General features: G+C 28.8%; 1 long non-coding RNA gene across 2 annotated transcripts; it reads left to right on the forward strand.

The window, feature by feature from the left end:
- Window positions 1–8,778: 8,778 nt before the first annotated feature.
- Window positions 8,779–21,752, forward strand: LOC136969132 (uncharacterized). 2 transcript variants are annotated; one of them, XR_010879772.1, is made up of 4 exons: window positions 8,779–8,868; window positions 9,302–9,336; window positions 11,881–11,986; window positions 21,127–21,752. It is a non-coding gene; the product is annotated as an uncharacterized lncRNA (long non-coding RNA). The 2 variants fall into 2 exon arrangements; XR_010879771.1 differs by lacking the exon at window positions 21,127–21,752 and having other exon boundaries at window positions 11,881–12,609.
- Window positions 21,753–23,687: the final 1,935 nt, after the last annotated feature.

The raw sequence follows: 23,687 nt of genomic DNA on the forward strand, positions 1-23,687 counted from the left end.
AACTTAAGTCTGAATTTATTTTCTGACAAAAAGTATAAACAAATGCAAAAAAATAAAATAAAATAAAGATTAAAGTGATTATTTTGTCTGCTTTATCCAGCATGATTCTAATTAATCTGTTGTAAACTGAAAACATAATTTTAAAAAAATATATCTAAATTTTATCATACTTATATTATAATTTTCAAGTAATAAACACATTTAAAATTTTTAATAAATAATATTTCAAGTATTTAATACTAAAACTTAAAAACTCAGGAAGACCTGTTAGAAAATTTTGACTTTTGTAAGATATATTTTGTATCTTGTGTTAATGATGTTGTGAAAGACTACCTTGTACCTAAAATTTGAGTTTATTATTTTACTTTATTATTTTGAATTTATAATTTTGTTATTTTACTGTAATGTATGTATAAACTATGGTTGTGATTCAGTATTATCTGTGTGTTCAGTATCCCATTATAAAATGGCTAAACTTTATAGAAACATTGAATGTAAACATAGTAATATTAGTAAGATTGAAATTTTATCATAAAATTCATTGTATATAACATTTAATGTTTTTTAAAAAAAATATTTGACAACCTCAGATTTTTGTAATCCTAGCATAATATAACAAGCATATTCTGAGTGTAGTGAAAGTTTGTTTATGAATAAAATTAATCATATTGATTATAATATTGTGTCATTTGAACTTAATTATTCATTTTTTTTGTTATAATTATTTAATTTACAGGTAAGTTACCAGCCATTTAATATATGATAGTTGATTAATTAAAAGATGATTGTGTTAACAAATATATAAAAAATTTTATTAAAAATGAATCATAAATATGTAATTTATGTGAGACTTTTATACTTTTATTAAAGGAACTAATGGCGTTATTGATTTAAAAAATCTCAAATTTCTTATTAAAAATATTTTCTGGATTTTAATCTCGTGCTCAATTTTATATGTTGAATATAAAATTTTTATGTGGATTTTAAAGAATTAAAAGCTATTGACTTTTTTCTCAGTAACACATTACACAAGGAGCATTTGTTGATGTAGATTTTATTGGAGGAAATGCATTTTGGGTCTTAATGACCCCTCTTCAGTCCTTAGACTTTACGAAGGAAGAAAGACAAGGATTACATGATACATAATAATACCTATAATAAAAATAATTTTTATAACTTGGTTGATTGTTGGTTACAAATTGACATTAAGATTAAAGAAGATATTAGGTAATTGACTGGATAGAATCTGTTTATAAGAGTTGCTATATAAAGTAAAATAGAGAGTGATAAAGTAAATAAAGTTTAAAATAAATGTTATGTTATAGATTGTTATTACCTGTAGAGGTGGGTGATGTTTAAAATACCAAAAGAGTAAAGTAAGTATTTAATGTTATATATGGTAGAAGCAGGCAGAGTTTCACCCCCTCTATTTTACAGCAATTTTAATTTATACAGCAACCCTTATGAACAGATTCTATCCAGTCAATTACCTAATATCTTTAATGTTAATGTCAATTTGTAACCAACAATCAACCATGTAAGTTATAAAAAATGTTTTTAATAATATAGGTATTATGTATCATGTATTCCTTGTCTTTCTTCCTTTGTAAAGTCTAAGGACTGAAGAGTCCGATTATTAAGATCCGATGCATTTCCTTCAATAAAATTTATATCTAGAAATGCTCCTTGTGTGATGTGTTACTGAGAAAAAAAAAAGCCAATAGTTTTTAATTCTTTAAAATCCACAACAAAACCAAAAATGGAAAATTTAATTAAATTAATAAAATTTTTAGTATAAATAAAATTCTGACATTTTATTAAATGTTTAGCTAAAGATTTACAATATAGATAGAGATTTTGTGGAAATCATTTTACCTATAATTTCTATATATCTGTGTTAGATATTGTTTGTTTTTGTTATATTGAACTGAAATTTATATATATATATATAAAATGAAAAATTATATTTGATCACATTATATAAATTTTGAAAAATTATAATCTAGGAGACAAATGAAAGATAATCTACAAAAAGTTCCAACATTGAAAGTTTTCTGAAAACTCTCTCTGAAACTTTTCATTCTCTGGGAAATAAATTTTGAAACAACTTTTTTCACAATATCCAAATTATAAACCTGAAATGAATAAATCAGGACAGTTACTCAGATTATATATATTTAAGTAGTGTTCAGAAATATTGAAAGTATATTAATTATAAGACATTGGGTTTTGTGATGATGTTTGTATATAAAAGTTTTGGCCAAAGATTTTAAAATATAAAAATATTTTGAAAATATAATGAAAAATAATTTTAAAAATGTCTCTCTGTACTCTTCAGATAAAATCTTGAAAATTAAATGCAACTTTCAAACTTCTATCTCAAATAGATTTTTTCTTCTGTTGTGCATCAGAAATCCTCATCAGTAGCTTTAAAAAATTACACTATAGAAATTTATAATTTTAATTTAAAATTTATAGAAGTAATGATTGCATTTTTCATTAGACTAATGTTGCTATTTCAAATATTTTGATTACCTAATAAAAGACTAATCTCCTAAAAGTTAAACAGAGAGGCAAAGCATTTGCTGGGAAATGACAGACTATTCCCTACATCCCTCTTAAGTATTAACAGATCAGTACTGTGCAAAACTTTTGTCCTTGTAAAAGTGACAATGTATGTGCTGTCAAGATTAGAAGAGAAAACAAAAGTGGGATTTTGTCACACACACCTGTGTAATGCAAGAGAGTCAGAGATCTAACAAAGAATGAAGCAAGATAATACCTTCATTCAGCTACCTACACAGCAAGGAAATCCTCGGATAAGTGGACAGAGACAAAGCTTTGCCAGCAGCCAAGGCCATGAATTATAAAAGTCAAGGGACTTTTTTGATCTAAAACTAAATTAATGCATTATAGTGTAGTGGCGTCATTCCTTTTTATAATTAAATAAGTTTACTAATTATAATTTCTTAACGAAGCAGCTGATTTGTTAATCAGCCCTATTTTTTAGATATAAATTTTTTCAAAAAATTAATTATTAAAGTTAAACTTGTGAACATTCGTGTTCATAATGCCCCCGCAAACATCCATGCAGCAAAGGTGATTGCCTTTGAAATTTAGCTGAACATTTCTAAAATACCCATTTGTAACTATATCTTTTCTTGAGGAACCTAGTAAAAAATTTTATGGACAAGTACAAATGATATAGTCAAAGATTAGAGTTGCCATATGTCCCAGATTTTTACCAACTGCCATACTGGAAAACTTCAATTCAAAAACTGTTCCTAAGTGTGTCTTTTCACATTTTAAATGTATCAACTCACTGGCAGAGTAAAAATACACATCTATTTTATGTCTTGAAATTGAAGTGCTCTGGTATCTTTCGAGAAGAACTCATTTTGATCGAATTTTATCCCCAAGTACACAGGGCCGGCCTTCTCGATAAAGGGGCCCGGGTGCAAGAAACTATTTGGGCCCAAATGTTTTTCTAAAATAAAAAAATTTACAAACACGAACATATATTAATGCATGTTTATTTAAAGCGTGATTTTGTTCTTGCTAATACATTAATTACTTCAGAAAAATTACTAAAAATACTGCATTCTTGATAATGTTGGGGCCCCCTCAATCGCGGGGCCCCGGTGCGTAGCATCCGCCGCACCCCCCCGATGGCCGGCCCTGCAAGTACATGGCAAATCTATCAAAGATTAATATTAACATCAGCAAACAGGCATACAAATCGTTTTTACCTGTACCTCAGCACACACGGACATGTACAGTACATAAAGGAATACACCAACATGCTAGCCAAAACCAAACCGCTCACGACTCACACTATTAATATCATCTCTCTCTGGAAGATCTCTTACCAAACTCATAAAAACAGAGAACAAAAAGACAATGGACGAACAATGGAAACAGTACTACAAATAAGACGAATTCCCGTGGTTAAACCAACAACAGATCTCTCACAGTTCATCTACCTCGGCATATCACCATACTTATCAACAGAACACGGACTAACACTCATCACCAATCAATTCCTTTACCGCCACAAACTAACACAACGAGACAAATGCAAGTTTTGCCCAAACACAACCGACAGCACCCTGCGTTGTATCGATGACTGCACGACCTTTCACAGTCTCTTCTGCAGGATATCAGCCAAACAACAAAACCATTAAGAAATTAAGTGATTGCCTATATCTACAACCCCTTTAACCATGCATCAGAATCTTAACCAACTACTTCCGTGAATATACTAAATACTACCGCCACTACAGAGCGCCTGCAACTGTTCAACCATTACTCATGCCAGGGCTGTATAGTCTAGGGCCATATAATAATCTGTTAATTCTTTTGGGAGAAGAATGGGGAATAGTGAGAAAATAGTGGAATGTAAAGTATAGCAGTAAATGCAGTCAAAAAGGAACTTGAAACAAAAAATTTGTATACGATGTAACAGGTGAAGTAATTTTAAACACTAGTTTTTATATGGAATTTTTATCCATTGACTAATAACTTTCAAATCTTCACTTAATTTTTCTTTTGATTTAAGTGTTTTCTTAATTTTTAGATTTTTATAAACTTTTTGACTTTTTAACAACATACTGTACAAGTTTTACTTTGAATATCTATTTTATATTTATTGTTATTTCTGTGTTACATTTATTATGTTTGGATCTATAAGACTTACATTTACTTTTATTCTTAATAAGATTGAACAAGTTATAACCAAAGACTGAGGTGAGTAACATTTATGAACATTAATACCTTACGTGTCAACTAAGTAACCGAGATATTTTGTCAGGTAAACAGGCGACAGTGCCGTAACAGGAATTCTGGACGCCTATGGCTAAGAATAAAAATGGCGGTTAATGTTACCTTAGGTAGCCAAGATGGTGGCTCGTCTCTAATTCCAGCAAGGAAACAATGGGACGCACGTTCTAACCTAACCTATTCTAATAATTTGGTTGCTAATAATTATGTTAATTTATTAGAATAGGTTAGGTTAGAACGTGCGTCCCTACTGTTCCCTGTCTTCTGATTGCTGGGATCGGAGACGAGCCGCCATCTTGGCTACCTAAGGTAACATTAACCAAAATGGCGCCTTTTTAATTTTTGTTATTAAATAAAAATAAAAATGGTGGTTTATTTTTGAAATATATGTACGTAGAAATTACAGATCATAAATACTATATAAATATAAATGTAGAAGTGTTTTTGTGTTATTAATTTCGAATACATATTATTCCGAAACCTTCTCGTTGGCGCCTTTATTAAATCGGCGCCTATGGCGGGGGCCACGTTGGCCATATCCTAGTTACGGCTCTGACAGGCAATAACAAATCTGTCTAGTCCCGTTCATCTGTTTGAAATGTATTGGAAAATGTTCATGATAATCCATTTTTGTGTTTACTACTCATGGTGTTCACATCTATATCTGTATCTACATCTAACCTAACCTAAACATTGATTCTGCAATAAATTTATGAAAATAAAAAATTAAACTCAGCATATTTTCCTTCCTCTATATTGAAAATGTCCTTGGTTGACACAGAAGGTATTTTTAATGTTCATAAATATTCACCCAGTCCTTGGTTATAATTTGTTCGATCTTTTAGTAGTGAAAGATTGGAAGATATACCTTAGAAATTCGAATTTTTAAGCTTACCGATTACTATTTTATAATTAACATTTGTTTCAGATAGCTAAAAACAAAAAGTGGCGTAATAAGCTATAATTGATATGACTAAGATAGAAAAGGGAGTATTAAAATGTTTTTAAGCCATTCCAATAATAATAATCACAATGCTCTGTAATCAGCAATTAAAAAAAAGACTACATGTATAACGAGCAGTTATTTATTGTGACATCGTCATGATGCCGAGCTGCAATTTTTAATCATATTTTTAATTTATTTTCATTTAAAATATATGCTCTCTATCTCAAATTAGTAGTGGCCCCTGTACAGTACATCATACTTTTCCGTTAGCAATGGAGTCGTGCCAGTCACCTATCTAACTCATTTCAGGGGAAGTTTTGAATTGAAATATGACTTTTGGTTTGTATCGTAAGTTCATGTATAATTAATCGGGGACTCTTGCCCCTATGGTTTCCATATCTGGTCTTGACTTTTATCTATCTAACTCCGTTCTTGAGATTAAGGAAAGATAGACGGATGGACTACAGTGGAAATTTATAGGTCTACAGTTTTTTCAAATTGCAGCTCAATAAGCTTTTAATAAATACTTTTAAAATATTTATTTTAAAAGACACTTTCTGTTTAATTTTCTATCTGCATCTCAAGAAAACGTAGGAGGGTTAAATTGGGAACGCTTTAAAAATTTGTAAAACGCACTTTTTTAAATTTTATTTTTAATGGTTTTTCTTTGCAGTGGGTGATCGGTTAACGAACACTTTCGCGAAAGATTTTTATGTTCGGACAACGAACACCTCACAGAACAAACACAAAAATCGAGATAAAATAATGAATACCGATTGGTCTTCCCTTCTCTCCAGACAATTCGAAACTTTTCGGAACGCGGGAGACGTCGACATCGACGCTCAACCCGGTATATACTGATCGGATAGTATTCCTCCCAACTTTCAAACTCACCCTCGTAGTTCCAGCCTTTTATTTTTCTGATAAAAACAATTCTTTTATAGTATTCGCGAGACTGTCGGGCGGGCACTCGTTAAGTTTTGCGTCGGTTTTTATTTTCGAAAGGTAAGAGTATAATAGCAAAGTTAGAGAGTGGATGGTATATATGGTTGTCGGAATTAGACATAAAAGGATGGAGACAGATTCAAGAACACGGAGTAACAGCTTTATTGGACTAGAGTAAAAACAAGAATGAATGATTGCTCAAGCGCGCTTACAATATATATACATACATACTCTGGTTGCCTACAGAGGGTACTGCATACATAGCAGTGGGCAGAAGATGTCTGATGTTGCTGTGCAGTATGGCTTGAACAGGTAGGCCGCAGTTCAATCTTATCTAAGAAAGATACTGTATAATCAAGAAGACTCAAGCAGCTAAACGAGTAACAAAAATTACATCTGAGAAATGAACATTGAAGAACTCATAATGGAACATGAAATGGATCTGACACAAAAGAACGCCAACAACTCTTGAATGAATAACACCAAGAAACTCGGCGAGATACGTTTTCTTCTGAAAAAGAGGATTAACCGGCAGCAATTTTTAACAGCGATCAATGATAATCCCTACGGATTATTCCTACAATTAGACCAGGAGAGCGAAACATCTGTAAACTTTTTGGACATTTCCATATCTTGCAAATATGGTGAAATTTGCACCAAAGTATACAGGAAACCTTGTTTTCAACCCATTTTAATTCCACATAACTCTGTAGATCCTTTTCACATCAGATTGGCAGCCTTCAAATCCTTAATAAGAAGGGCATATATACATTGTACCAGTATAAATGACACCTTAACAGAGCTGAGTTACATCTTAAAGATCGCACAACAAGGTTATCCAATAGAAATAATTCAGTTGATCGCAACATTTCAAACCGTATGTCGTCGCAATGCTTCGGGGGTCCAGAAACGAAGGATGGTTGTAAATTATTTCCCTTTTTAAGAGGAATACATAAGGAAGCGGCCAGAGCTGGTAATCTCCAGATATATCGACGCAACCCAACAACATTCAGAATTCTAAGGAACGATAAACAACCGTATAACCATAATTTGACCGCGGGAATTTACTCCATCTCGATAATCGACCAACGTTTCGGATCAAGGCTGGTCTATGTGGGTGCCACTAGGCGCAACTTGCAGCAACGGCTAAAAGAACATAAATATACTATTGATAAAAATCTCGCTAGCACGACGCTGGTGGCTTACGTGCAACATCAGGATATTCAAGTACTGTACAATGGGAACACGCTTCTATAATGAAACCAGCATCAAATATAAATACTATGCGATATCTAGAAAAATTGGAGATATTTAAAGCGCATAAAAAAGGGGTTGCATCAACCATAGGAACGCCGACGGATTGGCTACCGCATGGCGGTCTTTTTATGAATATTAATTTATTACGAATTTTTTATTTTTTATTGTTTAATTTATTTCTGTAGTTATTTATTTATTATTCACAACTACGATTTCAGTTATTTTTTTTTTTTTTTAACTCTTTCCGCCCTGTGGGCACTAAGAGGGCCTCTTTTAGTAGGCCCATTATGGGTTCGGCCAGGCCCACAATGGGGCGACCGGGTGGTGAGGGACGGGGCCCGACATATCCGAACGGACCACCCCCCGAAAAATTCCTGGGGATTATTCGACCCGTTCGGATTCGATCCCGGGTCCCCCAGAGCGGTAGGCTGCCACCTTTACCGCTCGGCCATCCGGCCACGATTTCAGTTATGTATCTATATATTTATTTTAGAATTCTGCCTAATGTTTATTTTTAAATTTGCGTGTTATTTTCATAATGTGTGTCATCTTAACGGAAGATCGGTAAAACCGTTCGAAAACGTTTTTATTAGTAAAAAAAATTTTTGCTGGATTTTTTAAGGTGTTTTTTTCTTATTGCCTACAAATGACTTGCTTTGATTTAGAGAAAATTCATACAGATCGCCGAATGTCCTATATATATATATTACAAACTTATTTCATTATCATTAGTAAAAGTGCATACTTGCAAAATAATTCATTTTTATTGTTTGGGCTACAAACAGTTCAAATCCGCTACTTTTGGAGCACAACCCCGCTACTTTTTAACCTTCAGATCTGGCAACTATGGTTGTAAGTGTTTATTCGTGAAAAATAGGAATGACAGAAATATGTCGTGTGTTTCTAGGAGATATTTTGGAAATTAATCGAGGGTTGTCACTGTAAATGTTATCTATTTATAATTATGTTTTCTTATTATGATATTAAAATGTTTTCTGATGGTTTAAGTAAGATTAAATTGATTCTTATGCTTTATCTGTTTTTGAAACCGTGTTTTACTGTGTATTGAGTATTGAACACAAGACTGTTATTTATTAAACACTTGGCTTTTTCCACCTTTATTTAGTTGAGTCAACTAAATAAAGTTGGAAAAAGCCAAGTGTTTAATAAATAACACAGTCTTGTGTTCAATACTCATGATTCTTATGCATTTAATACAGTATAAAGGTAACATAATTATTAACAAGTATTTTCCATTTAAATAATTTTACTTAAATTAGTATTGAAAGAGTAATGCATCTGTAAAACTCAGTAATTTTTGCTGCCATATGAATTTTTAAAATATGTTTTGATTTTTACATTTGTCATTTACAGATGTCATCTAAGCATGAAATAGTTATTACTGAGATGTGAGTAAAACTAATTATAAATATATTTTGATGTTCAGAAATTGTATACTTTTATCATAATAAATAAATAATTTTTAGATTAATGAAGATTATAGATTGTTGTCCTAAAATACAGATAATCTATTCATATAATTTTAATTTATAGATACTTTTTATTTATATTTGTTTTTTAAAATATTCTAAATATTACAAAATACTTAAAGGTATTTTAAAATTAAAGAAACAAAGTTTCTTTTGGTAACTCCAATATAATTCTTTTAAATTCCTAATTGCATGTTTTCCTGTACATACTTGCTTTTTCCTCTTTCTTTATCTTTGTCATTCCTCAATATACTATGAATATTTGGAACTCTTTTGAACATTATTTTAGTGCTTTTATGGTCTGCCATTTTTTTCAAATGTTCATGTTCTTATTAAATGTAAACTTTGATTGTATTGTCTTTGGACTGCCTCCTTCTGAAAACATTAGTGTATGGCAAATAAATGTGTCTTGGTAGCCAAAGGTATTTAGTGATGATTTTAATAATTAAAAAATTAAATTCATATTATATCATCATTTAATATTTCTATTTTACGAAGTCTTACTGTATTTATTTGTGATGGAATTTTATTTAGTTATGTTTGAACTGAAATTAATTACATATTAATATTTTATGATTGACAAAAAGTGTGTTAAGTTATGTAATATTTTCTATCATCATCAATATTCTCCCCGTGAAAAACTTTTATATGGTTGACCTGCATTGCTAGCTGACTGCTGCTGCAAATTTTCTTACAAATCTCAGTTATTGACAAGGAAACATTATAAACAATACCATAATGCATGTTAGTCCATAGTCAAGTTTGCTTTAAAAAGTAAATAAATAAATAAAAATATTTTTTAACTGATTAGCAGAAATATTTAATTGGTTTATTTGACTAGTTAAAGCAAATTTTGAGAGAACTATGATTTGGTGTTAACATAAAATGTCAAAAATTGTTTTTAAAGATGTTTATTTTTGCTAGGATCAGTTAATATGTAAAAAAAACATAATTGTAAGTTCACAAGCATCAGTTTTTGTCTTTTTACAATTTATTAAATCATATAATGTATATATTATATTTAATAAAACCAAGAGCCTAATTACAAATATTTTCTAGTGTTTTGACTCATAACCAGGCTATTTACACAGCAGAAATTTCAAATATTACAAGATAGAATTATAGAAAGTTTTAAACATGAACTCATTGTCTTTTAAGAATACCAAACTTGTGAACAGACAAACCATTGGTTAATGTCATATATTAAATAAATCTATCAAAACAAAATTTTTTAAAATCAAACAAAATAAATTATTACAGATGTTAAAATTAATTTTTAATAATCTTTAGGTTAAAACATCACTTACAAAAAATAAACTTTTAATATTTGTCAATATTTCCATGATCAGTCTATACTTAAGATATGCAATTTCATTTCTGTAGCTATAAAACAATCATTTCAATTTTTTCCTTTTTATAACTCATTTTCTTGCTACCTATACGGCAGTATTTCTTAACCTTTTTCTCATCATGAACTGCTAAAATTATGGATAATTTTACAGAGCAGAAATTATGTGTGACTATGAATCATTCTTATCTAGAGTTACTGTATATAACAAATGTATATACAGTAACTCAGGTGACATTTAAATAGTAATCTAATGTGCCAGAGTCAGTACAGTCAAATATTTTTCTGCTGGCAGGCAAAATTTTTTTGCAAACCAGCATCAGTCTATGGATCAACTGTTAGGAAACACTGCTCTAAGGCAACAGTTGGCAATCGGAGAAAATTTTGGTGTTCCGTGGAGTAATTTGGGCATTAATCAACTGAAGGTTACGCAATGTATTACGAAAGAAATGCTAAATGCTTAGTTCTTTTTTCACTTATTGGGGGTTTCCATTTGAATCTAAAACCAAACACGAAGTGACTGCTATCAATAAATAATGAACAATAAACAATATTGTGAGTGCGATAGTTGTCTTTCGCAGAAAAGCACTAAGAATCCATAAACTTATTTCAAACAAGCAGCAACGAACTTTAGGTTTGCGTTAATTTGTTATAATTAAACATAAGAGTTTCATATTAATATAGTAAAATTGAATTTTTATGATCATTATTATACTACAGATTTTGTATTGTTTAAAAAAATTCATGATAGTGGTCCGCGGGATTCAAAATTGTGAGTTTAGTGGTCCGTGAGGTCAAAAATGTTGCCAACCACTGCTCTAAGGCTTCTAAGCTATATGTGCCTTTATTAACAGATGGTTCATCTGTTCTTGAGTTTGGCATTCTTAAAAGATTTTAGAATAAATTTAGATTTAAACTTTTTAAAGTTCTAATTTATAATTTTATACTATAAACAAACACTTCTGATAATGAGTTAAGGACTTAAAAATATATAGAATTTGTAATTAATTAGGTTCTGTAATAAAGCAGAATTTCCTTAGTTTTAAAAATTGGAGATTAGTCTTAAGTACTCAATAAATTTTAGTGTAGTTTTTATGTTATGTTTGTCATTCTAGGATCTACAATGAACTGAAAAACCAGTGATGTAACAAGATTCAATTTATGGATGCTTTTGTGATGTTCTAGAGACATAAGCACTGTGCTACTGATTCCTTTATTACAGTAATGTATTGCATGTTTTTGCTTTTTATTTGTGTTCAAAACAAATAGTTATAGACACTTAAAATTGTATAAAATTATTTTTTTTTATTGAGTAATGAGAAATTTCTCATTCTTAGTCAATCTCATTCCTGCAGTTTGTCAGTATTCACTACACAAAACTTTCACAATCTCTAAGACTACATATTTTGTTTATAAATTTGTACTTTATTGTGCACCTCATTTGTAGGATTTGATATCTAAAATATTAATCTGAATGTCTTATTTTTATGAATAAACTTTAACTTTCTTGGTAAATCATTTTTATAATTTTTGTTGATTATGTTTTTGTTGTGTAATATGAAAAGAGATGCAAATTAAACAAAGTTATGAACTTGGACTTTCCTTTAAACCTTTTCTTTATCCAGAATAAATAAAAATGATAAGCTCTCATTTATTGACCAATTTGCTTAACAACCAGTTGTAGGAATGAAACTTGGTCATTAAGTCAGGAGTCACTGTAGTGTAACAATAAAATACATAAATTTCACAACAGGTTGGTGTGTTACCATCTGTTAAGAAGTTTACTAATTAAACAAACCTTTAATTTTAATTAAATTAGAATTGTTTGGAAAAGAAGAGTAGCTCCCGTGTACAGTACCTAGCAGGTATGGTATTAATTCAATTTTTTTTTTTTTTTTTTTTTTTTTTGATTATTTCCATGTTCATTAACTTTTCATTTCACAATCTTTTGACATTGCAAAAATATTCTTACAATATGCATACATCAATATTCATTATTACTTTATTTCTGCAGTTTATACAGTTTTATATAATACTATGTTTTAAGCTTCATAATGATTTATTACTTAAAATCATAGCTTATATAATGTCATAACACTTCATTATCAAAGTAAATCATATACTGAAAATAAAATGGAATATATAAATCTTTGAAAAGCCAATTGTCAAAAAAGCCAAAATTAAGTTATGATTTCAATATTTATTTATAGTATGGTTTATAAACTACTTTATTAATTGGAACAATTTGATAATTTTTGGCACTACAGATAGATGGAATTTTCATCTATTAATGATTGTAACAATTATATAAATTTTTATAATTAAATTAATTTGGAAAATCTGAAAAAGAATAACAGAGCAGTACTCAAATCCACAATTCTTATGTATGTATGTATATTACCAATTATACCATCTAAACAACAAGAAAATTAATTTCTTTTCAAATTACTGTAAGTTATTTTAGCATCTTTTGGAGTCTACACTCAAAATAAATAGTATTTATTTATTGCTATACTCAGAGACTAACGTTTATATAATTATAATTCAGAATTTAAATAGTCTGGAAGGAATTCATGTTTAAATAGTATCATTTACTGGTAATTTAAATGGTATACTTTGTAACATATTTGTGTATGTGAAGAAATTATGGATTTAAGCTTTGGTCTATGCCTTATTTATTTTCTCCAGACTTGCTAAATTAATATAAATATATAAATTTGTGAAATTCTAATTATGAAATTCAGTAACAGATGCAACATCATTTTATCTGTAGCTTCAAATTATTATTATTATTTTTTAAATATCAAAATAATCTGTTAATCAAATTATAAATAAAAATAAATCATAACTAATAATTGTAATTTATTACGTAATGTTTCATACAAACTTAAATCGGTGTTTCAAAAATGAAAATACATGAAACTTTACACCAAGTTATGAATTATCAGGATTTAAATGCCATTTTCAGATAATAAATATATTATTTATTTAAGTAGAAATGCTTTGTCACTTGCATGGCCATCTTCACCTAACCACAAATACAAATAAATTACATAAGATATAACTTTGAATTTAAAATTCAAACTTTTGTTAAATAAATAATTTGATTACTCGAAAATAGCAGTTTAAAGATGTTTATTTGTATGTTTAGCTAATTCTTTCTTAAACATATTTAAAATTATTTGAAACAATCAGCAATGTTTGACTAAATTATCTTACTAAATATAATTTTACTTAGACTTTAATATAAATATAAATAATACTTAGTAAAAGCAAATTTGTAGCTTTATCTTAATATTTTTAAATTTCAAAATGATATTTTTTTGAATCAGTATATAATCCGTCTTCAGAAGATAATCAATACTTTTAAAGGGTTTTAAAAGAGTCTAAAATAGATTATATACTGAATCAAAAAGCATTAAATCAAATATTAATCAAATCAAATATTTAATAGTTAAATAATTAAATCAAATATTTAATAATAATTAAATAATAATAATTATAATAATAATTAAATCAAATATTTGAAAAGTAAAGGATGGGAATGAATTTTTGTTTTTCTTCAATAAAAATAGAAGATATTTTTGATATAAAATATATTTATTTAATTGTTAAAATCATTTAACCATATTAACATATTTCGGTTAATGTTACTTATGGTTCCAAGATGGTGGCTTGTCTGATTCCAGCAAGGAAACAGTGGGGATGAACGTTCTAACCTAACCTAACCAAACCTATTCTAATAATTTTGTTGGTAATAATTATGGTAATTTATTAGAATAGGTTAGGTTAGAACATGCGTCCCCACTGTTTCTCTTTTTCTATTTGCTGGAATCAGAGACGAGCCGCCATCTTAGAACCATAGGTAACATTAACCCATATTTCTTATGCTAAATTCTTTGGTATGGTTAAAGGACTTGTAATATGGTGAAAGAGCTTGATATTTATTATTTTTTTTTACTTTTAATTATAATTTATAAAAGAAAAAGTTATTAACAATCTACAGACAGATTACACATATGATGATTATCTTGAAAGCTTTAGAACATTTTAATTTGTACAGAAGAATTAGAATAAAATATGTTAAATGTGAGCGTTAATAATGCATGTTTTAAGAGCAAAAATGTCATACACTTATGGATTTTATATCTTTTATTCTAATTACACAGTTATGAAATAGGAGTAAGTTTTCAGAATAATTAATTTGCAAATTAACTAATATTTGAAAGAATAAATTTTTTTTATTTTTTGTTTGATTATTTTGTAGCAAAACAATTAGCTTATTTTTGCATATTCATAACATGTTTTTATTTTGACATTAATATATACATTATAGATATAATGAATTTTATCATTTTGAAATTGTTTCATATGTTCAAAAATAGTTAAAATAAAGACAAGCACTAAATATTATGAGTAAAAAAAATATACAAGATGTATCCACATTACTATATAAAATGTGATCACATATATGCCTGAATATCTATACAATGTATATACAATAACTGTGGAATTAATAAATGAAATATTTTAAACAGTAAAATACTGAAAGTACACTACAGGTACTCTTCACTTTACGACCAAGTTCCGTTCCAACGACTGCGTTGTTAAGCGAATTGGTCGATAAGTGAGGAGCTTGCGCCAGGAATATAGGATCGTTGTAAAATTATACAAATTATGCAACAAACTTCAAATTTATTCATAAAAAGACTATTATAGTATGCTATTAGCCTATTATAGTACTATAAGACAATTATAGTATGCGCAAGCCTATTATAGTAAGCTTAGTGCACATGTCACCATTCACCACTGATCAACACCCATGCTGAGAAAGGGGATTCCCCGAATTGCAGGTCGAAATTCGATTGGTCGTAAGTGCAAGTGGTCATTAAGCAGATAGGTTGTAAAGTGAGGAGTACCTGTAAACCCTTGCTAATTCAGACAAATAGACTTGAAGACTGAGTTAGCAGTGTATTCTCTCAAACAATGTGAAAAATGAGAATGTGGATGTACAGTACAGTAATTTGTTACAATTAGGTCTATACAGAAGTTTTATTGAGCTAAGATTAAATTGCTGAATTTTAATTTATCTATTGTCAAGAAATTTTAAATTACTGTTTCAAAAAAATTTGTCCAAGTTATGTAAAATCTGAGTTAATGGAGGTTTACTGTATGTATTAAAAACATGTCAGGGTTGTTTACTTTATTTGCTTGAGAATGCTATTTACATTTTACTGAGTTATATTTGTCAGTCTTGTTTTTGTTTGTAATTGTGATTTATATTATTATTGTTATTGTTTGATTAATCAACATGTACATCTTTCGTAGAAATTTTCATTATCAGGTATTGCTTGGAAACTGTTCTATTCAGAAGTTAAAATAAAATTTATATATAATATATATATTTTATTTATATATTTATCTGAGGAATCTCTTTGCAGTCATATGCAGAAATTATTTGTTTGAGTTATTTATATTTGTTGACATCTTGTTTTTTTGTTATTGTAATTTATATTATTATCGTTATTGTTTTTCTAATAAATATAATAATATATCATCATAAATTTATATTTTCTTAACTGGAAAAAATTTTCAGTTTTTTTTAGAATATAGAAATTAATTCTCTCATTCAAAGCTATGTTGTTTTAATTATTGGCATAAAACAATAAGAAATTATATATGTTATTGATTTGAATACAATTTAAGTAAAATCTTACATTCAAATCAATAAATTGCAGAAACAATGTATGATTTTTATAATTTTTTATTTGAAAACTTAATTTTTTAATTTCATTATTTATATAATACAAAATGCTTTTTAAAATTCTTGTTAATTTTAACTCATTATGACATGACATTTTTAGTTTTCTGTTTAACATTAATGATATAGATGAAGTTAGAATAATTAATTTTACATTCTCATTAAAAATTATTTCAGGTTCACTACTAATAATCTAGAACAGTGGTGTCCAAACTTTTCAATTTGCCAGTCAAATTGTGCATAAGTTGTATGTAGGTAAGCCGTAAAATTTCTGCATATTCCAGATGTAGGCCTATTTCTATCGTTTGTAAGTGGTGTGTCCAATATGTTTGCAGGTTAGATTAATGTATACCACAAGTCAGATTTGGCCTATAAGCCATAGTCTGGGAACCACTGATTTAGAATATTTTTGAATACTAAATGGTACATATGTAAATAGTTATATAAATTATTTAAATATACATATTTGATATTTTACAATAATTCAGAAATTTAGTTACAGTATACTTCTGCAGATAAGACAACATATAAAATCAAAATGTTATAGTTTTAGCATATATCTGTCCTATAAGACAACCCGTGAACTATCAGACTAACAGCCTATGAATTTAGTTTAGATCAGCGATCATTATCTGGATAATAATACTGTATGGCGTATATTGAATTATCATAATTAACTGTATCATAATTTTTGGAATAAACAAATTTTATTTTCTTGCATCTGGCAGCACTGCCTTGCAATTGTTGAAACATTCGCACTGATTCAGGCATTTGGGTAATGACTTTGACTATTCACAAAAACGTCATATGGGCTATTCTATTTTATAAACATGGCCTACTTTCTACTAGTAAATAATTACAGTTTGTCCATTTTTTATAATGATTTTAATTTATATATATTTTAATCTAATTTTTTTTTTGTATCTGTCCTATAAGACAACCCTGGATTTCGGGGCCCTTTTTGATGATTCAACTATCATCTTATCTGCAGAAATATACAATATACAAGAAAATCAAAAATAAATATATAATCAAAATATTAAATTAGATCAAAATGAACAAAATACTGTCTTCTTGTTATCATGCAATTAGAATAAATGTATTTAGTGATCCCATAAAATATATTTTGTTTGCTCTTGTTAGAAAATTCAAATCTGTTTTTCATACAGAGAAAAATAATTATTTTGAAGATGAAAGTATAATATTTCTAAAGAACTTTTAAAGAAAATTTAGATGCCTCATAAATTTTTAATGAACATGTATGAAATTAATATATATCAAATGACAATCAGAACTGGCATAAAGGAAGTAACTTTTTGTCACAGTTGCATACAACAAATATATGAAAGGTGGAAACAAGTAATGGAGTAAAGAAGCATCCGATTTCTTCCTTCTTTGAAGATGGCATTTTTTCCTAAATTTTTTAAAATGCCTAAAGTAAGAATGCATTCAATAAATGAAACTAGTCTTATTATTGAAAAGTGACCAAGATCAAAGTTAACGTCACATAATTTAATTATTTAGAAAAATAGAAATGCAAATAATTCATAAGAGATCTTTTCTTAAGACTTATGTTGTTAGTTTCTAAGAGATGGGAAGTAATATATTATTAAAATAATTTAAGGAAAAAAATATGAGAATACCAAAACTGAACTAAGATCCAGTGGAGAGAAGACAAGATTCAATATTGTAACATGTTGAAGAAATCTTTAGATTACATAATTTTGAATAGAATGTAATGAAAAGGGATCTACAAAAATAAAATTACTATCATTTTTATTCTGATATATCTGCCTGTATAAAGAATGTTTTAAAAAATTTATTAAATGAAGTTTATCATACTACTATAATAATGGATTATTAATGCTTACAATTTTTATCTCTACATATTAATATTATATGTATTATAGAATTTTGTAGAATTATCTCCAATTTATATAAATATTGAAGATAAGTTTAATTCTAAAGGGACTTATGAACATATTTGAAATTAATGTACACAAAAACACTGAAAATTTTTTCAGCATTTTTGTGTACAGATAAATTTAATTCTCTTCAATAAAATGGCATTAATTATAAAAATTGAAATTCCTATCATATTTTTGCTATAAAGTTTCATGAGAAGGGTGTTCAGAAAATAATTTATGAATTAAAATAAACTAATACATAATTTTTGAATAAATGTTTTATTGATATATGTGGTGTATATTTGTTTATGAACAAAATCATGTAACATTTAATGTGTAACCAAGAAATCAAATTTTAATTAAAAGACCTAAATATTTAAAATAAAGCTAAAATTTGGTTTGTTTTTTATATTTCTATAAAATTGTTATTTTAGTTTACAATTACTACTGTTTCACTCTTGCAATTATTAAGAAATATTTGAATATTTTAGATGGAACTATAAAGAAAATTCAGAAGAAGAAACGATATTCACCAATATGTCCAGTGTGTCTAAAACTGTTTTGTACTCAACAAGCCCTCAATATACATATGAACAGTCATCGTGCTGTCAAATTAAAATATCGATGTGACATCTGTGATAGAACTTACACTTGCCTAACTAGTCTTTCTCGACATAAGAAGATTCACGAAGGTTCTTATCGACATGCCTGTCATCTGTGTTCAAAAAAATTCATTTATTTGTCTGCTTTACAAACACACTTAAAAACAAATCATACATAATTGAATATCACATATATTGAAAAATTTTAATATTTATTCAACTTAAATTTGTAATTACAAAATTGTTGATTTTAAATAAATAGAGAGTTAAATTTCTATGTTTTATTAATTGTATAAATGCACAAACTTGCATATTTTTTAATGTTCTAATTTTAATTTTTTTTTCTTTAATTTCATTATTAATTTTAAAAAATTTAAGTGAAATATCAAATTTGAAAATTTAGTATGGTGAATAATAATTTTTTATTCAATATATATCTGTTTTATAATGTTTGACTAAATTTTTGTTTACAAAGAAAACAGTCTTTTATCTAATATTAAATACCTAATAACGATTTTAGTTATAAGTTATTTTAAATCTTAATTACAAATTGTAATTGATTAACTATTTATTAATAATACCTAAATTATAGAGATTGGTGTTTTAGCTTTAAAAATATATTCATTTAATGTTTATATCTGTTGTTATATTATTAAAATAGTATATAGATTTAGATTATATATAAGAAACATTGATGTAAATTAAGAATTTAATAAATAAAGTAGAAGTGTTTTTAAATTCAAAGAATTTGGCTTTAGAAACTATAAAGAACTTTGATGTGGATCAATTATTTCTTTATTTTTCATGTAGAATGAAAATATTCAATTTCAAATTTCCATGTAGTAGGAATTCTTCTGTGTAGATAATGAATTCTGATATTGAAAGTTTCTCCTAATTTTTAAAATATTTCAGATAGGTATATAAAAATTTTTTAATATTTCATATGTTAAGAAGTCAAAGGAATGGCTACTTTTTCTATTTTCACAACAAAAATTCAAAATTATTTTTCATTATATGTTACTTTTATATAATTTAAAATTTAGGAATTTTGAAAAAATGATTTTAAAAATTTTTTCATAAGTAATAATTTTTACAATTTAATATTATTCATATTTTAAACAGTAGTTTAAAGACTAAATACTTCCTTCAGTCAATAAGTTCTGAGATAGAGGTTGTAAGAAATTATTTATTGGAGGAAAAGAGAATTACACAATACCACTTTCAAAATACTACTCTTCTGCAGCTATGCACTTCTACCAACATCTGTATAGTACCACTGCTGGAAGCAGTCAGCAAAGCCATTTTTGCAACCATTTTGAGAGTCATCATCATCACTGCTTGAACCTTGTTAGATGTGAAATGTTTTATACAAAATGTTGACATATTCTGAAATGCTTTTGTGACACTATTTGACAAAAGCAACCAGAGTTGTGGGCTTCAAAAAATTTGTAACTTCATCATGATAATAAATCAGCACATTGATCTATTGTGGTCATGGAGTAATTGTTTGGGAATAATGTGTTCTTGTCTCTGACCACCTTACTCTCTAGACCTAGTGCTTGAAAACCTCTTACTTTTCTCCAAGATGAAGGAACGACTGAAAGGTGGACATTTCACATCATCTTTCAAGGTTCAAGCAGCCACAATGGTAGCTCTCAAAGTGGTTACAAGAAATGAGTTTGCTGACTGCTTCCAGCAGTGGCATGAACATTGGCAGAAATGCATCTATGTAGAAGAGAAGTACATTGAAGATGATGATGTGTAACTTTCTTTGTCCAATAACTAATGTCTTACAACCTTACTCTCAGAACTTATTGACAGAAGGGAGTATATAAAGACATTTTAAATGTAAATAGATTTTAAAATAAATAAATAAGCCTAACAGTCTAAGCATCCATGATGATTATAAATACTGAATGAGAAATGAAATTTCATACAATTTTAGTTAAGAAAACTTTTAGTACTTTATACTATTTACAATATATTATATTTTATATCACCATAACAATGATAGTGTATAAATGATATTTAATGAGCATCATCATATGATAAAAATATATAAAATGTAATAATAAATAAATGTTTTTATAGGTTCAATTGGAACATTTAAATCAATTGATAAAGCCAAGAAGAAATCAACTCAGTGTCATATATGTAGGAAAGTATTTTCTACTCAAAGTAACTTGACAACTCATCTTAGCTGTCATCGTGCTGTGAAAGACAAACATAGATGTAAAATTTGTGGACAGGCATATACCTGGTTAACGAATCTTTATCGTCATATGAAAATTCATGAAGAATTTTATCATCATGTTTGTTATCTGTGTTCAGAAAAATTTATATCCTTAGTAGCGTTAAGAAGACATCAAGCTAGAAAACATCCTGGTGTTCCCACGTGAAAAAGTTTCATAGGAAACCAATTTTAATTTTAAACAATGTAATTTATAAAATCCTTGTACAGTATTATAAACTTTTATAAAGAACTTCTAAATTCTTGCAGTATGTATATATTGTAAAAAAAACCTCAAAGATCTCAATATTTTTTCTATTTTTTAGAATGTCAAATAATCAGATCTGTATTTAACAGACAGCTTTTAAGATATTAATAATCATGAATATGATTCATGAAAAAATAGTTTCTACTATTTTTATGATTTAAAACTTTTATATTTAATTGTAGTTGTATTTTTTCACAATAAATCGGAATTTTTCAGCAATGTAAGACTTTATTATTATTATAAAAATTTAATTTTTCGGTAATAATAATGAAAATTCTGTCCGTTACAATTATTTCGAGATATGCATTACACATTAAATGTGTCATGTTTCATTTCAGTGTGTTTTCAGAGAGCTTGTTAAAAAACGAGGTTTAATTCAATTTTCCAACAAACAATATTTACGTAATTTTTTACGATGATGATTTCAAGTCGAGACAGCTAGACGATGACGTCTGTGGACAATAAATTTTTCGTAGTAAAAGTTTCGAAACACTAATAAATCTTAGTGGGTGAATAAAGGGCCGGATGACCGAGCGGTCAAGGCAGCCTGCCGCCCTGGGGGACCCGGCATCGAATCCGGACGGGTTGAAAAATCCCCAGGAATTTTTCGGAGGGGTGGTCCGTCCGGATATGCCTGTCCCCGTCCCTCACCACCCGGCCGCCCATTGTGGGCTTGGCCGAACCCATAATGGGCTTGCTATAAGAGGCCCTCTTAGTGCCTACAGGGCAGAAAGAGTTACAAAAAAAAAAAAAAAAAAAAGTGGGTGAATAAAATATTTGCACATTCTGATTGTTGTTGGAATTCAATTTTAAATGATAAATTTTTAAACTAATAATTTAAATAAGACAAATAATATAATTATTATTTCAAAAGTTTCTCAAATATAACGAGGGGAAAAAACAAAAACTACAGTAAATAAATGGCACAAGCATTTCTGACGCTTCTAGGCAAAGAAAATTTAAATGCTTTTACGTATTTTATAGAGAGAGTTTTGTCTATACATATACAGTGAAAACTGCTTAGGCGACCACCTGCATTCGACGGGCACCTGTCAAAAAGGGCAAAAATTTCTGGCACGGAATAGTTTATACATAGTCTTCGTTTAAGTTACCTGTATTAAACGACCACCTGTGTAACGCGACCGCGGGCATTGATTTTTGATCCGAAACAACATACAACTGTAATAAGTGACCACTTCCGCGAATATATCTGGTCTAAACTATTGTTCGAACCCATCTCAACAATGCTTCCCCCGCCTAGTATAATGAGTTAGTCTAAACTCTTGTTCGAACCCACTTCGGGCACTTCTCCCACCCTTGAAATAGTCTATCAACAAAGGAAATTCATTTCAGTTTGTTCGAAATTGTCCGAAAACGAAAAAAATGCAAAGTGCTGTCGTTAGAAGATCGTGTTAAAGTTATCAGAAAAAGTGAAAATGGTTTATCACAGCGGGAATTAGCGGCAAAGTTTAACTGTGGGAAAACGCAATACCACAGTTAAACTTCGCCGCTACACATTCCTACAGTTTAACTTCGCCGCATTACAATAAACTGTGTTTATTGTACTGTAGGTTGTCCACAGCAATTTATTGTATTGTAGACCTACAGTATTTTCCTTAGGGGTATAAAAATATTGTACACGATCCAATTAATCGGCTGATCTCAGCGTTTGATAAAATTTATTTTTATTTTTATACGCTCATATACAGTACATGCAGTGGCGTAGCTAGGGTGGGGCAAGTAGGGCACGTGCCCCGGGCGCCTTTCAAAGGGGGGCGCGCAAAATCGCCAATGATTAAATTGAAAAATCAAAATAAATCAATTCATATCAAACAATCTCGTCCGCGACTCACGCGCTTCGCGAATGAGCGAGAGGGAATGATTGGTGCGCGCAGGTGGTGCACTGCTCGTTCAAATTCGACACTTCTCGCGCAGTTGTTTATTTTGTTTACATGTGATTTGCGATTCTGATTTAAATACTCCCGAGAGTGCGAGCGTTATTGAAGCTACTTGATTTGTTATCTAATTGTCAATGTCGGGATAGAATCGTCTGGACGTACGATTCCCGCCTTTTCTTGTTTCTTTTTATTTTATTTCAAATTGGTCGACGCTGCGGAAGTCGGTTGGAAAACGACCAGTAGTTTTGAATCCACG

Source organism: Centruroides vittatus, unplaced genomic scaffold (assembly GCF_030686945.1).
Source record: "Centruroides vittatus isolate TY-2023 unplaced genomic scaffold, ASM3068694v2 contig_1035, whole genome shotgun sequence".
In the NCBI taxonomy this organism is placed as follows: Eukaryota; Metazoa; Arthropoda; class Arachnida; order Scorpiones; family Buthidae; genus Centruroides; species Centruroides vittatus.